Consider the following 16,694-nt stretch of genomic DNA (forward strand, 5'->3'; position numbering starts at 1 on the left):
GTTTTACATTCTGTGTATTTTTGCTCCTCCCAATGCTACCATAAAAATGACACCCACAATGATCAACACTTTAAAATGTATTTGACTTTCATTTTGGTTAGCAGTTAAACTAGGAATGGTGTAATATGGCGCTAATGTTCATTGTATTTTCTCTTTTTAGATTGATTAATGCAACACCAAAAAGCCTCTTAAAGGACTAACAAATACACACACACACACACACACACACACACACACTCTTAGGCATATTTTTCTAAGTGATATGGAGGCCTAAAATATTATTGCAACTTACTCAAATCACTAATAGTATTCAACTCTGGACAGATTATCTTTTGTGGGTTTACCAACATATTTTTAAGTTTCCAGTAGAGATAATACCAAAGCATTACCAGTCTTAGCCAGGTGTGCTGGTAAACACCTATAATTTCAGCACTTGGGAGGCTAAGACAGGAGGATCTCGAGTTTGAGTCCAACCTGGGCTGCATAGTAAGTCCCTGTCTCAAAAAAAAAAAAAGAGAGAGAACAAGAAAAAAGAAAGTATACCCATCTTCTCCATAGTTAGATCAGTTAAACTTTGCTATAGAAGTGCTTTATAAGTGATTTTCCTTACGAGAAATCCCCTAAATAATTCAAGTCAGGGAACATTTAAATAAGTTTGCTTCCAATAAATACTGAAGCAGCAATAAAGTATTGTCAATAAAAGTATTGGCTTTGGATCTGAACTCCTGGGTTTAAGTCATGGTTTCCACTATGTGATCTTAGCAACTTACTTCACCTCTCTATGCTTTTCTTATGTGTTTAAAATGAGGAAAATAATGCCTATCTCCTAGGTTTGTTACTAGAACTAAATGAGTTACTACATACGAACAGCTTGGAATAATACCTGGATCCAATACTGTTACCTCATAGTATTAGGTTTTAAATTATTGCTGTGTGCCTGGCACTGTGCTAGGTGCTGGTGACTAGTGCTGAGACCCGGTTCCTACTGCTAAGACCTGGTTCCTGTCCTTCTAGGCTTATATTCAAACCAGGAGACAAATGTGGAGTAATTAACTATACAGTTATTTTATTTGAATTGAGGTAAACATAAGGAGCAAGAAGTCTAGGGTAGTGTGAGAGTGGCCAGTATTGCAGGTTTGGAGAAAATCTCCTCTAGAAAGTGATAAGTATATTCTGAAGGATGACTAGACATTCCAGGCAAGAGCACAGGGACTTGAGGTTTTCTCAACAGCATTCCAATGCCCACTTCCTGGATACCAAGAGGCAATTAGGTGTTGCAGGGACAACAGAAGCTGTGACTCAAGAAGCAGTGGCCCAGCTTCCTGATCCCTGGATCAAAGGTAAGGGGTGTGTCTTAAAGTCCCAGTTCCAGAGCAGCCTGGAAGGTGGGAGGTGCCCTAGTAGAGCAGCTTAGTCTTGTCCTGAGAGCCTAGTTTACATCCTGTTCCTCCAGCCCTCCCAACAATTTTGTGAGCACCTACTTCCCATCATTATATCTGAATGGTACAGAGAGTAAATTGTTAGGGACCCAACAGTGCTAACTTGTCCCACCACAAGGACAGGACTGAAAGCATTCACTTGCAGAGTGACAGGGACACTGAAGGTGAAAATGAATGAAACTGAGTCATGGCCCACAGGGAGCTCTTTATGAAACAGATTCAGGTGGTAGTGACAATTAGCTGAAATATGAACAAGGTCAGAAGAATTACAGGGATGCAATACTGTGTAATTGTGGAAGTGTTGGCGTATTTATTGTAGCATATTTGTCAGACTTCTGTGAGGGCTATAGAGTCCAAGAGAAGGTAGACGGAAGTGTCACCAAGTAAAATCAAGGCTGGAAAAGAAGATGTGGGAGAAAATTTATCCTGAGGACTTTTCTTGGTATGACCAGGTAAAGAAGTTAAAAGTGTAAATTAATAATCTTCATTTAAAAAATAATTTGAAGAATGTATGTTCTCTTTATTAATCTTTTCTACTGCAAAAACAATGTGTACTTATGGTAAAAAGTCACACAATCCAAAGACATATAAATAAGAATTCCTCTACAACTCCTGCTTCCCACTCTACCAGTGTAGCCAATGTCAACTGCCAGGTTATGTGTCATTCCCCAACCTTATCCATACCTGTGAAAACATAGCTTTTGTTGTTATTGCTATTGTTTACAAGAATTCCAACACATCGTTGCAATGCACAGTTGTTTGCTTTTTGTTTTTGTTTTTCTCAGTACTGGGGTTTGAACTCAAGGCCTACCACTTTAGCCATACCTCCAGCCTAGTTGCTTTTTTTTCTTTAACCTAACAGTATGTTAGAGCTATCTGACATGGTCCATTGGCATAGATACAACTTAAGTTTTTTAACAACTGAATCCATAGAATAGATTACCTTACTGAGGAGCCATTAGTTCCCTTATAGATGAACATGTAAAGTGATACAGGGTTTTTGGGGTTTTTTTTTTTTTTTTACAACAAATAGTACTCCAATAAAGGTCCTTATGCACTTATCTTTACTATAGAATGCTTTAATTTCCACAGGAAGAATCCCAGTGGTAAGACCCTGGATCAAGAATATTTTCTATTTCAATCCTGGTGCCAGGGTTCACATCTGTAATCCCAGCTATTCAAGAGGCAGAGATCAGGAGGATCGCAGTTAGAGGCCATCCCAAGCAAAAAGTTATCAGGACTCCATCTCACTCAATAAGCCAAGCATGGTGGTGCATGCCTGTCATCCCAGCTCTGCAGAAGGCATATCAAGAAGGAAGATCAAGGTCAAAGGCCAGCCCCAGGCAAAAGCAAGACCCTACCTGAAAAATAAGGTGAAAAGCAAAAAGGGCTGGGGCTTTTTTCTAGGCAGGCAGGTAGAGGCCTGCCTAGAAAGCTCAAGACACTGAGTTCAAACCCCAGTACTGCCAAAAAAAAAAAAAAAAAAGAGGAGAAAAGGATTATTTCCTATTTCAATACAGACTACACTCTGTTTATTCAAAGGGTTATAGCAAACTACACTTCTGTCAGAAATGTGTGAGAGTGCCATCCCCTCCATCCTAGGCAAGTGCAGGATATATATACCCTTCCCTCCCTCCCTCTCTCCTTCCTTCCTTCCTTCTTCTTCCCCTTCCCTTCCCTTCTCTTTCCTCTTTTTTTTTGTTTTTTGTTTTTTGGTTTTTGGCAATACTGGGGTTTGAACTCAGGGCTTGCCAGGCAGGTCTCTACTGCAAAGATAAGACACCTGTAAACAACCAGACACTCTCTACTGCTGCTGATGTTTCTCCTACAAGTACAGTTGTTCTTAGCAGAGACTCAGCAAGAAGAAACCAAAAACTGCCTGTGAATATTGACTGCTTATTTGGCATCTTATTTAGCTGTCACCGTCTCTGATACGCTGGCTGAGCAGTTTGGGCATCAGACAGAGTGGAATGCAGGCCCCATCACTTTTTTTTTGTTTTTTAATGGCTTGGTCAATAAAATGGCAACAATTTAACCTATACTTATTATTGCCTGCAAATACTATGTGGTATAATACATATAGAGTGCTTGGCACATGGAGCTTTTAATAAATGGCTGGTATATGATATTTCACAAAATTTAATTCCTCTTTTGAGAAATAATTTGTTAGATACTTAAATCCATGACCAAAATATTTTGGTATTTTTATTATGTCCTTTGGAATTCAGTTTGCTAGTCCCTTAAATCATCTATCTATAATTAGATTTTGTCTCCTAAGATTATTCTTCTTTTTTTTGTGATACTGGGGCTTGAACTCAGAGCCTACACCTTGAGCCACTCCAACAGCCCTTTTATGTTAGGTATTTTCAAGATAGGGTCTCTCGAACTTATTTTCCTAGGCTAGCTTCGAACCATGATCCTCCTGATCTCTGCCTCCTCAGTAGCTAGGATTACAGGCATGAGCCACCAATGCCCAGCACTTAAGATTCTTCTTAAACAGAAGATAATTTGCAAGGTTTTCTGAAAATAATGGGGACTTTTCGTACTACCTTTTCAAAACATGGTTGATGATCTGTTTGGGGCCAAGGTCAGGCTAGGTTCAGACTAGGGGAGACACTCTTTGTGTTAGACTAATACTTAGTTTCAGTCCTGAAAGTATTGATGATCGAAATGAATTTGCATAAACATCATCCAATGTGCGAATTTACTATAAGAGAAGGAATGAAAAGAATTATGGAAGAAAATATGAAGAAGTGATTCAGAGAATTAAGAAAGCTGTCACAAATATCTGACCATTTCAAGATCATGGCATTTTGTAATGTGTAGGGAGAGAGAGAGTATGTCACTTTTCTAAAATTTTCTACTAGAGCCTTGAGAACGTTATGCTAAGTGAAACAAGACAAGTCACAAAAAGGCAAATATGATTCTACTCATGTGAGGTACCTTGAATAGTCAAATTCATAGAGACAGTAGAATAGTGCTTGCCAGGGCCTGAGGGAGGAAGGAATGGGGAATTTTTGTTAAATGGGTCAAGTTTCAGTTTTGCAGGATGAAAAGAGATTAGTGCACAGCAGCAATGAATGTTCTTAACACTACTGGCCTGTACACTTAAAAATGCTTAGGATGGTAACTTTAATGTTATCCGTATTTTACCACAATAAAAGAACAAAAACATTTGGTTTTTTGCACAAATGTTAATCATTTAATTCTATACCCGTGTCCTTGCTGGCTCCTTCCATCTTTAGTACTCTTCTAACTCACTTATCTCAGTGGTCTTAAGCAATAGCCTAAAGACCAAGAGTCCAGGCTAAGTTCAATTCTGTCATTAAAATAGGGACTATAAAACTCTTGCTCCACCAAGTTGTGAAAATTAAGTCATACTTCCAATATCTGAGCAAAATATTTGGCACTTGTAGATGCTCAATAAAAGTGGTAACATTTACTTTGTAATTGCTCATTCATAGGCACATGGGCATGTCTATTTTTTGTTTCTTTTTAAAGAGGTGACTTTGTCTTCTTTGCTGTAACAGAATATCTGGGCTGAGTAATTTATAAAGAAAAGAGATTTTCTTTGGCTCACAGTTAGGGAGGCTGGGAAGTCCAAGACCTGCCAAGCACACATGGTAAGGGCCTTGGATTGTGGCAACAATGGTGGAAAGGGGAAGGGGAAGTAGAGCGTGTAGATGAGCGCAAAGAGGATGAGCTCCCATCATAGACAGCCTATTCCCAGAAAAAGGCATTAGTTCATTGGTGAGGGCTCCTCCCCCATGACCCAGACACTTCGTACTAGGTCCCACTTCTCAAGCCTGCCACACTGAGGAATGAAGATCTCAACACATGAACTTTAGAAGGAAAGACTCAAGCAACAGTATAGATTTTGTCCCTATGATAACTAGTACTATGAATTTATCTGGAGAAAATGGCACTCTGAAAAGTGGATTGCTACCATTGGGAACAGCCTGACATAATTATTTCCAAAGGAATTGTCTTTAGACACTGTTGAATTTGATGTTGGTTCTACCACGTAAGTGTGGGCCATAATTTCTTAAGCATATTAAGTAAATTCTTGATTATCCATTAAAACAGGAATATGAATCCACGTGGGGAATCACTTTTTTACTGTACAGGCAAGTAAGTATCCACAGTCCTAAACCAATGATTTGGGCCCAAATGATGATGGTGTGACACTATAGTTAGAGAGACACCCAACCTAAATATCTAGTGAGGCCTGACTATCATCAGTCAGGAGCCTAAAAAGTTCACTTTACAAGCAGAAATAATGAGTTCACCACAACTGGAATACCTATCGGGAGAGGTGGGTGGAGGCATGGAGTCAATGGGTCTTTCAAGTCAATCCGGAGGGTGACCAAATCCCAATGACTCAATTGTCTAGAAGTTTGTGCCATGAAATATGTAAATCACAGCACCATATGATAGAGGAAATGTTCACTATTGCTAATGTTTTTAGTACTTTACTTAATATGTACTTCACACAGTGTTCTTAATACCTGGTACAATGGCTTTACCCATCACTGGCTTATAATAGGTTTAAAAAACATTGAGTTCAAGTATGTAGATTAAATTTTATTTTCATGCAATTAAATGGCCATGTCAAGGAAACTTGCCAAAGAAATTCATTAAGCTCCTCCTCAGTTTGAGGCCTTTCTTTGGAATTAAACAACTCTGAGAAAGCTGGGTTTGGTGGCCCACACCTATAATCCCAGCACTTGGGAGACTGAAGCAGGAAGATCTCAAGTTTGGGCTACATAGCAAGACCCTGTCTCAAACAAACAAAACAACAACAAAAATCATCTGAGAGACTTCATGTATCAACTGCATTGGTTCACATGATTATACTTCCTCAGAAGGGTGATAAAAATTCTCAAACCCTTGAAATACAAACACATTGCCTACTTTCTCCAACATTCTGTTTAATTCCTCTCAGCTCCCTTTAAATGACTGGCTTGCCAATACCAGAGCATGCTAGTCAAAGATCAATAGAATCATGGACTTTGAAGAATTATTAAGTACTAGAAATTAAGTCACCATTCGAAAAGGAGTTATAGGTTTAAAAGATATGAATTGTTCTTTGAATTTCTAGAGTTACATATAAATTGCAATTCAGATAATGTGTGACTTATCACACATCAATCTTACTAGCATGGTTCAATTTCAGAAGAAATACATTAAAATGAAATTAGACAATGCTCTCCAGGAAGACTTAAGTGACCATGCAATTTGGGAAATGAGCAGATAAATCCCCAAACTGTCTGGCAACGTAGTCAACAATATCTTGGCTCCTGATTGTACATTGTCTTTGGAGAAATCATTGACATGGAGTAAGCAAACTGTCCCTATAAATTATGTAAACCTTGAATCAGAATAATTCAGTCTGCAAAGGATAATATTCTCCCCAGTCTTCATTACAAATAGCCAGTGAGTTGCACGAATCTGATAACCCACTGTGAACCTCAGGAGAACAATACTGAATGCTGCTTTTTGCTATGTCTCTAGCATCTAGATCAGGTCTTGTTATCTTCTTATTTTTATTTTGAAATAATTTTAGACTTACAGAAAAGCTGTAACATGAAAAGAATTCAGAGTTTCCCTAGTCCCTTCCCCCAGCTTTTCCTCAAGTGACACTGATGTAACCATGGAACACCCATCAAAAGCAGGAAAATAGTATTGGTTCCATATGATCAACAAAGCTATATACCTCTTTAGAACTTCTCCAGTTTTACTGCTTAATGTCCTTTGATTTGTTGAGGATGAAATTCTCATAGAGTTATCATGTATCCTTAGTGTCCTCCATTCCATGATAGCACCTTCACCTTTTTCATCTTTCATGGCCTGTATCAAGGTATCATACATATGATGGCCCACATTTGGGTCTATCTGATGTCATCTGCTTAGACAAGTATGCCACAGTAGTGATGTGAGGTCCTTCTCAGTGTATCCTGGGAGACAGCACATGACATCAGTTTGCTACTGATGATGGGAACTTTGATCGTGTGGCTATGGAGATGTCTGCCAGGCTTCTTTGCTGTGAAGTTACTGTCTTTCCTTTGGCGTTAAATATTGTCTGGAAAGACACTTAAAGATCATGCCCCATTTCTAATCAAACTGTTACTTGCTAATTGTGACATCCATCAATGATCCTTGCTTGTGACAATTATTACTGAGGCATTTGCCTAATAGAGATTTTCTATTTCCACCATTTCTTCTGCATTTATTAATTGGAATCTACTGTCCCTCCTCTCCTTCTTGCTTTCTAATCACATTTTATGTATGTATGAACTCATGAATATTTATCTTCTTATGCTCCACTCTATCCTTGTTTATGACATTGATCAATTTCTCCCTCTTGGGTTAGGGCTGGTGGTCTTTAGTGTGCTACCATTATTTTTTTTTTTTGAGTGCTTACTTTATGGTACCACAAGACATTTCAGGATCATCCTGTATTTTTCCTATCACATCCTGAGGGGCTGATTCCTTTCATTGGACAGTGGTATTTAGAAACCAAGACCCGGCCACAAGGAATGCTTATTGCAACTAGAGTGCCTTTGCTCTTTCTGTGGACAAATCTCAGAACTGTATGCTAACGCCTACTACACACATGTTCCCATCTGTGTACATGTTAAAAAGCACGAGTTCATGTCTCTATTCCCTTTCTCCAACAATAAGAGATCTGATTCTCATTGCCCTCAGGAAATGTACTTATTTGCTCAATCATAATATGCATATAAAGAAGTTTCAGAATAACTAGCCCTGCCCCTGTGGAAACAGATTTACTGACGAGAGTGCAGCTCAGTGTGTCTTTTATTTTATAGTCTGTGATCAAAATAACAGTTTCCAGGGTTACTTTAGTTAGTGCTTATCTTTCTCACCCTCTTCAATTTAGTGATGGTGTTCATTTGTAGTGCAAATCAGTTCACTTGTTACATTTTTTCTATCTCATCCTTTCTCCATTGTGTGGGGGTTTGTGAAGCATTACCATGGTTCTAAGCATAGGCACAGTTTAGCCCATTCCTCCATCATACTCTCATTGATATCATTCATTCCCCTCTGCTGCCACCCAACACAGCAGGTGACAAGTCTCATCTGTTTCTAATCTACCAGTCTAATATTCCTTTGTCATAAATGAGCAGATATATGTATGTTTTCTTTTTCTTGAAAGATAGAATATTATATTATCTTTGCACTGGAAATTTTTCCACTTTATGTATCCTGGAAATCACTTCAAATCAGTTCATAATGCATTTCCCTATTCTTTTCTTACAGCTGCATAGTATTCCATGGTATGGATATTAATCAACTGCTTTTCTATGTATGGACATTTAGGCTGTTTCCAATATTCTACAATTAACAACCAATGAATAGGTTGCTCAAACCACAAGTCACCCACAGTGACTGTCACTGTACCCTATCACCTGCTCACACCCATGCCACTTGGAGGGTCTGTACAACCAGTTGGAAGAAGTTGAAAGAGCTCAAGCTTGGTTTACAGATTAATCAGCTCAGAATATAAATACAAGGTAAAAATGGTCCCATCTTGTCTCACGGCCACCCCACAGCAAGTCTTTGTGGCAGCAATGAATAGCCTTGTATATGTGTATTTTCTTGTCTGCAGGGAAGATTCCTAGAAGTGGGATTTGTAGATCAATAGGCAAGTGCAAATGTAATTTTTGCTTCTGATAATGTTCTAGCACTTTGCTTTCCTCCCACAGAAACTACGCTTTACACTTGCCAATAGTGCCCATCAAAACAAGTACGCCCTTCTTTCTCTTGTCTACACTCATCCTCTGCCCTCCTCAGCACTGTTGGACTATTTCAGATGGAGTGAGCTTATCTAAGGTCCCTCTGTCATTTTTCCCATCTGTCTTTACTCACCACACTCCACACTGAGACACTGCTTTGGCTTAATGACCTACTGGATATTGTCCTTTGTGGTGGGGAATCAAGAGAAAAAATTTACTTTTGAATTTGGAGGAGTTATCTCAGCACACCTCTGAGACCCAAAAATATTTCTAAAGGGGCCGACCTTGAATCTCTGCCCTCCCGCCAAGCCTCCAGTGTGCCTGCCACTGCTGGCTTGTCCTGCCTGGTAAGTGTGATACCACCAATGGGATGCATCACTGTGAGGCTCCACAGGAGGTCCAGGTTTCTTTGTGTTGAATTACAACCAAGACTGGAAAAGCTCACAATGCCTTGGGGAAGACAGTAAGTGAATATTGTCCATTCCACATGAAAACGGTTTAGCTTTAGAGTAGAAAGAACACACTGGCCCAGGCATTGTGCGCACGTAACAGGTACCTACAGCCTTTTAGTCTGCTTCAGTGGATCACTGTGCTGCTCTGTTCACAGCTGCCGTGGAAATGCAGCTTGATTGTCTTTATTTTTTGTTTTTTGTTTTTCTTTTTGGTGGGACGGGATTTGAACTCAGGGCTTTGTGCTTGCAAAGCAGGCACTCAATGGCTTGAGTCAAACCTCCAGTCCAGGGATGCGGCTTGATTGAGCACACAGCACTCTACCATCTGCAGGCACCAGGCACGTGCTAGGAACCACCACCCTGTATCCTTCTGGGCTTTCATAGAGGTGCTGATCTCTGCAGTGTAACGTTGTTTTGATCCTTTGATGGCCAAGTGGATGGGGCAGTGTCAGAATCTTCCCTCTAGGCTTCCTCACTGTGGTAGCTTCTACCCCACAGGCAGAGGAGCTAAAGAGAATGTTACTCCAGCAGCCAGTTATACACTTGGGCCCAAAAACATGACCATGAAGTGGTTGCCTGGCTACAGGGCCCCCCCATAAGCATATAAAGCAGATCTCTTTATATGGCCGGGACTTTAAGGTGAGGAGTGAGGGAAGGACATGCAGATGACATTCCAGACCTCCAGGTGTCCAACAATCCTTGAAAAGTCTAGGCATTCCCTTTGCCCAGTGTGTAGTGACCCAAATAAATGGACATTGGCATCTTTGGCACCGTCCTGAAGGAATCACCTTTGTGTATACTTGCCACAGTATTGCTGCAACCTTCCTTCTGGGGACCTGGCCATCTCTTCAGTCAGAATTCAGAATGTGAAAATTGGCTTAGGTCTGGAAACTGGGCAAGAAAGTGGGCCTTTTATTGGAGCCATTACCCTGGCCTCCACCTCCTCCAGCCCCTGTGCACCCTCTTTCACTGACCCCAGAGAAGCTCCAAATCCTCAGAAGTGGCCTCTGTTTATACTCTGCCTTACAATTTCTTCTCCTGAAGCCTTTGTTCCCTCCCAGTGAACTCGCTAATCAGTACCAGCGGACCATCTTTCAGGTGTGTCTGATGATACTGACAAACCTCCGTTCAGAACAATGTGGGTAGGAGCTAAAGAAAGAGACAGACAGTAAAGCATACAACATCTGGGTTTTTGATGCACTGGTGTATGGATTATAATGAAGTAAGTAATCAACATTTCCATACTACCTGATCCTATAATGAATGAAAATAATTAAAATATTGTGTACACAAATATTCTCATAATTGGGCAGAATTACAAACATCTTCGACGCATAAAGAAAACATCCTATAAGAAAAGTGTATTCCATATGCAAGAACACACTACCCTGTAAAGATTTTCTAACACTCACCATTACTCCTATTGTGTGTATGCAAAATGTTTTGAAAAAATATTTTCTTCACTGGTCTATTCATTTCCTAATGGCTACTATAACAAATTATCCAAAATATAGGTGTGGCTTAAAACAACAAATATTTATTTTCTCACAGCTGTGGAGGCCAAAAGTCCAAAATCAAAGTGTTGGCAGGGCACTGGGGCCTCAACCTCTGGTGTCTGCAAGTGTCCTTGGTCTTGTGGTCATATGTCTCTAGCCTGCTCCTGTGTCCCCACTGCCTTCTCTGTGTGTGCTGAATCTCCTCTCTTGTGTAACTCACGTGTGGTGGCAGTTAGGGTTTACCTAGACAATCCAGGATTATCCCTTCATCTCAAGATCCTTAACTTAATCATCTATTCAAAAACCCTTTTTCCAAATAAAGTAACATTTATAGGTCCCTAGGATTAGCACCTGAAAGCGCCATTCACCCACTACAGGTGGTGCTGCTTATTTTCACATCAACTTGAGAATTTGGTTAGTTATCTCTGACCCAAGGCACAGGAATGAAAGAAAATAGGTCTATGTGATGTGATTCTCATTAGTTGAAAATATTTTAAAACCATTTAATCAATGTTGCTTTTTTATATATGAAGTGAAAATTATTTCCTGTTCCCAATTCTTTTATGAAAAGGACTGAGGTATTATAAAAAAAAAATCTTCTACCATTCTAAAAATACTATTGTGAAAATAACATTCTATTGCCACATATAATACAACTCAGGGCATCTTTTCTTTTCTGAAAATTATTAAAAGTTGAAGTGCAAAGATACCACAGGCAGACTCATTCCCAAGTGCTCCTTTTCCTCCTACTTATTCGTAAACTGAGTTTTGTCTTTTATCAAGGGTCAATAAACCCCTTTATGGGATTAAGTGTCTGTATTTCCAATGCATCTTTTGACCACCCATCGTATTATCTACTTTACAATGATATTGATAAGCGTAATCTAATTACAGCTATTCAGTTTCTAAAAATTCCATATGTGAGGTGGATATGGTAGTACATATCTGCAATCCCAGCACTTGGGAGGCTAAATCAGGAGGATCATGAGATCAAGGCCAGGCTGGACTACATAGTGAAACAAACAAAACAATTCCATGAGCACTATGATTTTAGATTCTGGTATAGTCCAACTGTAGGAAAAACAAGCTATTTTTTTCTTGTGCTCTCAAACTACAATCAACACAGGTGGCACCTGTCACCCACAAAGGTGTGGGGTTCCTCCACACTAGCAAGCCAGCGTCAATCTTGTAGCAACTGGACCACCCACTGGAGGTCCTGTAATTGCAATGGCTTCTGACAGTCTCCTGTCAGTTCCCACAGGTTAAAGCTCCATCCCCAAGATTCCCCCCACCACCCACACACACATACTTTAGATTCCAGTCACAAGCCACAGGTTGTTTACCTGTGCTTCTAACTGACCAGCTATAAACTGAAGTTCCCACAATTCCCTGCTTGGCTCTGATTAATTTGCTTGAGTGAGTGACTCACAGAACTCGGAAAAACTTACATTTGCTGGCTTATTATACAGAACATTACAAAGGATACAGATGAAAAGACATATAGGGTGAGAGATGGGAGAAGGGTGCAGAGCTTCCAGTCCTCCCCAGGTGCCCCACCCTCCAGGAACATCCACAGTTCAGCTCTCTAGAAACCTCCAACTCTGTCCTTTTGGTTTCTATGGAGACTTCATTGCACAATGTGATTGCTGATGGACTGGTGGGGAGACCCATCAAGGCCTGTCCAGATTCTTCAGTCTTCTAGCCTAGTGTCTCAAGTGCTAAGAGTACCTGCCTAGCAAGTGTGAGGTTCTGAGTTCAAACCCTAGTGCTGCCAAAAATAAATGAATGAATGAAATAAACAGTCAGGAAAACAGATTCTTCAGCCTTACTTTCTCAGGGTAAGGAGCAAGACCCCTATGGAATGACGAGGGTATTATGACCTATCATCTGACTCCCAATGCCTGCTTTGGAGTATTATGAGCCAGGAATCATGGATGAAATACACACGTACACACACATATATACAATATAACAAAGTTCTACGTGGAAAAGACTCAGCAAGTGTGCTAAGCTGGCACTCAGATGCTGAGATTTGGGAAAAGGAAAACCTTATCCATCAGAACTCCCTGAATTCAGGATAACCCAGCTCTTTACCAGAACTCATTCCCATTCATCATGGTTGTCCCTTCTCCTCTGCTACATCTTCCTCTTATCATCTCATACCCACCATCTCATGTGCTGTACTAAAGCTAAATTCTAACTTGTAATACATACTTCTCACCCACACCACCCTGGTAACATTCTCAACCGCTCCTGTCATCCTGGGCCTCCTCACTCTTCTGCCTCTCCTGGTGTCCTGTGCCTCCTCACTGTTCTGCCCCTCCTGGTGTCCTGGGCCTCCATACCACTCTGTGCCCTTTCAGTTTTGATGGCTCCCTCTGCTGTGGCAACCTGGGCTCTCAGCTCTGATGTCAGAGGTTCTGCATTCCCTGCTGCTCAGTGTAACCCCTGTTCCTCCTGGAGTGGGCGAATGCAGGCATTCTCTGCCTGAATTGTTGGAAAGAATCCTATCTTCATCCAAGGGGAAGATTAGGGCTCTCAAGATCTCATTTTTAAGCAAATCAATACAGTATAGAATCCTAAGAAATAGAGCTCAATTTGTTGACTTTAGTGAAAATAGTTTTCAGGTTCATTCGCACCTGCAAATAGGTTTCCTAGAGAACAGCCTATGAACTCTGCATTCAAAACAGTGTATCTTTTGGCTGTGAATAGGGCATCACATCTCCTGACATGCACCTATCTCTCTGCCTTCCTCCTGATCATCAGTAATAAACCACAAGTAATAAATCCTGGTCCTTTCTTTAAGCACACAAGGAAAGAGTAAGGCCCATGGGTGGGCCTGAGGAAGATGGATGGTGGCAGCTGGTTCTAACTTACAAACTGCCAACATTTAAGAAAGAAAGAAAGTGGGGAACCCTGTAACCCCAGCACTTGGGAGGCTGACCAGAAGGATCATAAGTTCCAGGCCAGCCTGGGTTACATATCGAGACCATATTAAAAAACAAAAAAGGAAAGAAGGGAGGGAGGGAAGATCTTTATCATATAGTAATTTCAAGCTGGCAGAGAGCAATCAAATTAGCTATGGAAGTGAATACAGGGAAGAGCTCATGATGACCTGTTAGGGTTGAGTTGTCCTACTCAGAAGCTGCTTAGACTCCAGTTGTTCAGCAGTTGCTGATGGTGAGACAGCACTCCCCAGTCCAGAAGCTTATTCCCTAGTGTGGCAGTGTTGTGATGGCAGAACATTTAAGATGTGGGGCCTAGTGGAAGGTGGTTAAGCACACTGCACTCAGAAGGGATTAATGTTGGTCTCGTGAAGTGACTCAGTTCTCAAGAGAGCAGGTCGTTATAAAGCAAGACCACCCACGTGCTTGGTCCCTTCCACATGAGGCTGTTTCCTTTTCTGCTTCTTCACCATGTTGTGAGGCACCAGAGGCTGAACAGATGAGGCCCTTTGATTTTGGACTTTTAGCCTCTAAAACTGTGAGCCAAATTGACTTATTTTCATTATAAAGTACCCAGCGTCAGGTACCCTATTATAGCAACACAAAACAGACTAATGATTTATTTCACATTCTCTTTGGATTCATATCCCATATGACAATTTTAGTGAATTATGATATACTTACCATAATTTGTCATTTGAAGAAGGCACATAAAATTATTTAGTTCTAAGGCTGTATAGTATAGGCTCCAGGAAATCAGATTGGATCAAGGTGAAATGAGAAGGTAAGTTTAAAAGGAATTTGATAAATATACAGTCCCTTAAATGGATTTGGGTTTTAATGGAGATTTATAAGTGGGGAAAAAGGAGTCCAATCATATTCTTAGTGTGGCTTCTTAGTCTAAAGCAAAAGTGCTCAAATGCTATTTCCTGCAGTTGACATGTTTGTATTCATGGCAGCTCTTCCCCACTCCCACTTCCCAGAGTAACCCCATCATCTCCTCTGGCTCAGTGGGGTTGACCATGCTCCAGGCATGCACAAGTGATGAACCTTGACCAATCAGAATCCCTCAGCCCTCCCCAAAACAGTGGCTCAGGGACTGGCACATGACCCAGCCAACCCATCTCTGCTAGAACTTTTACTGGGATTATTAAGAAATAGACTTTTTTTAAAATCTGTGATCATGAGCCACAGAAGCAATTGGTGATAAAATCAAGATGAGTTACAGGGCTGCACCCACCTGAAGCAGATTCTCACTTTCAAGAATCAAGCTGACTCCCACCTTACAATTCCCAGTTTCAGGATTGAATGCAGTCTCCAATATCCTGTACCAGATTTGAGCTGGGTTTCTGTCACTGGTGACCAAAAAAATGAGTTTATCACCTACTCCATAACACCTGCAACCAGTTAGGTATTTCATCTCCAAACAGAAGAATGTCTACTGATTTCATTTCTTCTTAGACAGTTTCTATTCTGAAGCCAGAAAACATAATTACAACACAGAACTGTAGGTCAGCTAGGACATCCTTGACCTTGGGCCAGAATGCTTACTCCCCCTTACCTTTGTCCTCATGGATGTGGTATTTTCTAGCAGTTGTTTATATTCCTTAGCAGCATCCTATCAACAGGATCTCCAAAACACTCCATTAATAAATAGTTTTTTCTTATCATTATATAACTAAGCAAAAAAAAATTTTAGAGTGAAAAAAAAATCCATACACAGAGATAACTCCCATTTCTTTTGTTCAATTTAAATAAAATAGAATTTTTCTGTTTTTAGTATTTTGACCTGCTTTTTCTTTCTTTTCTTTTCTTGTTTTTTTTTCCATATCTAGGTGAATTTCTGTTTTTGAGACAGTCTTGCTATGTAGCCCAGGCTGGCCTTGCTTTCAATTCTCCTAACTCAGCTTTCCAAGTACTGGGATTATAGGTATGCACCATCACATCTGGCTTCATTTCTCAGTGAATGTGGGGGAAACCACTCCTCTCCCAGCTGCCATCCCCTCTCAGCATCACCAGGGAAGAGGAAGGTATTCAGTCTAATAAATTAAGTTTAGTCTCTAGCCAGACCCTTGCTCCATCCTGCTCCAGGAGTTAGCAAGGAGAAATCTCACTAGAACTCAGCAAAGGAAAACCTGTGATCAGTGAACCTGTGTTTTTATTCCTGAGGGGCCTACTGGAACCAATTGGGAGAAAGCGGAGGAAATAGGAATGTTTCTAATCATGAAAGGAGGAGTCCTTGCTTGCTAGGCCACAAACTCCAGCTAGGCTTATAAGAGAAAGGGCTTACAATTGTAACCATCTATCTCTTACAACACAGGAGTCTCTCTCAAGGACCCAGAGCCATTTCCAAGAGTATTAGCTCCAAAATTCCATGGGATTGCAGAATCCTCACTCTGGCAATCACTAGCCCACAACACAGCTGGCCTAGTCCCATTTACACTAATCAACCCTTTGTTCTTTCACTTTTCTCTGCAGAGCCTCCTCCTCCCATCTCTCCCAAAGCCCAAGTTAGAATGGAGCTCTACTTTTTCTCCTCCTGCCAGGCATTTAAAACACAATGTCTTCATTTCTAACTGCTGTGTAAGAGGTTTTACAGAGCATG

Source organism: Castor canadensis, chromosome 4 (assembly GCF_047511655.1).
Source record: "Castor canadensis chromosome 4, mCasCan1.hap1v2, whole genome shotgun sequence".
Classification (NCBI taxonomy): Eukaryota; Metazoa; Chordata; class Mammalia; order Rodentia; family Castoridae; genus Castor; species Castor canadensis.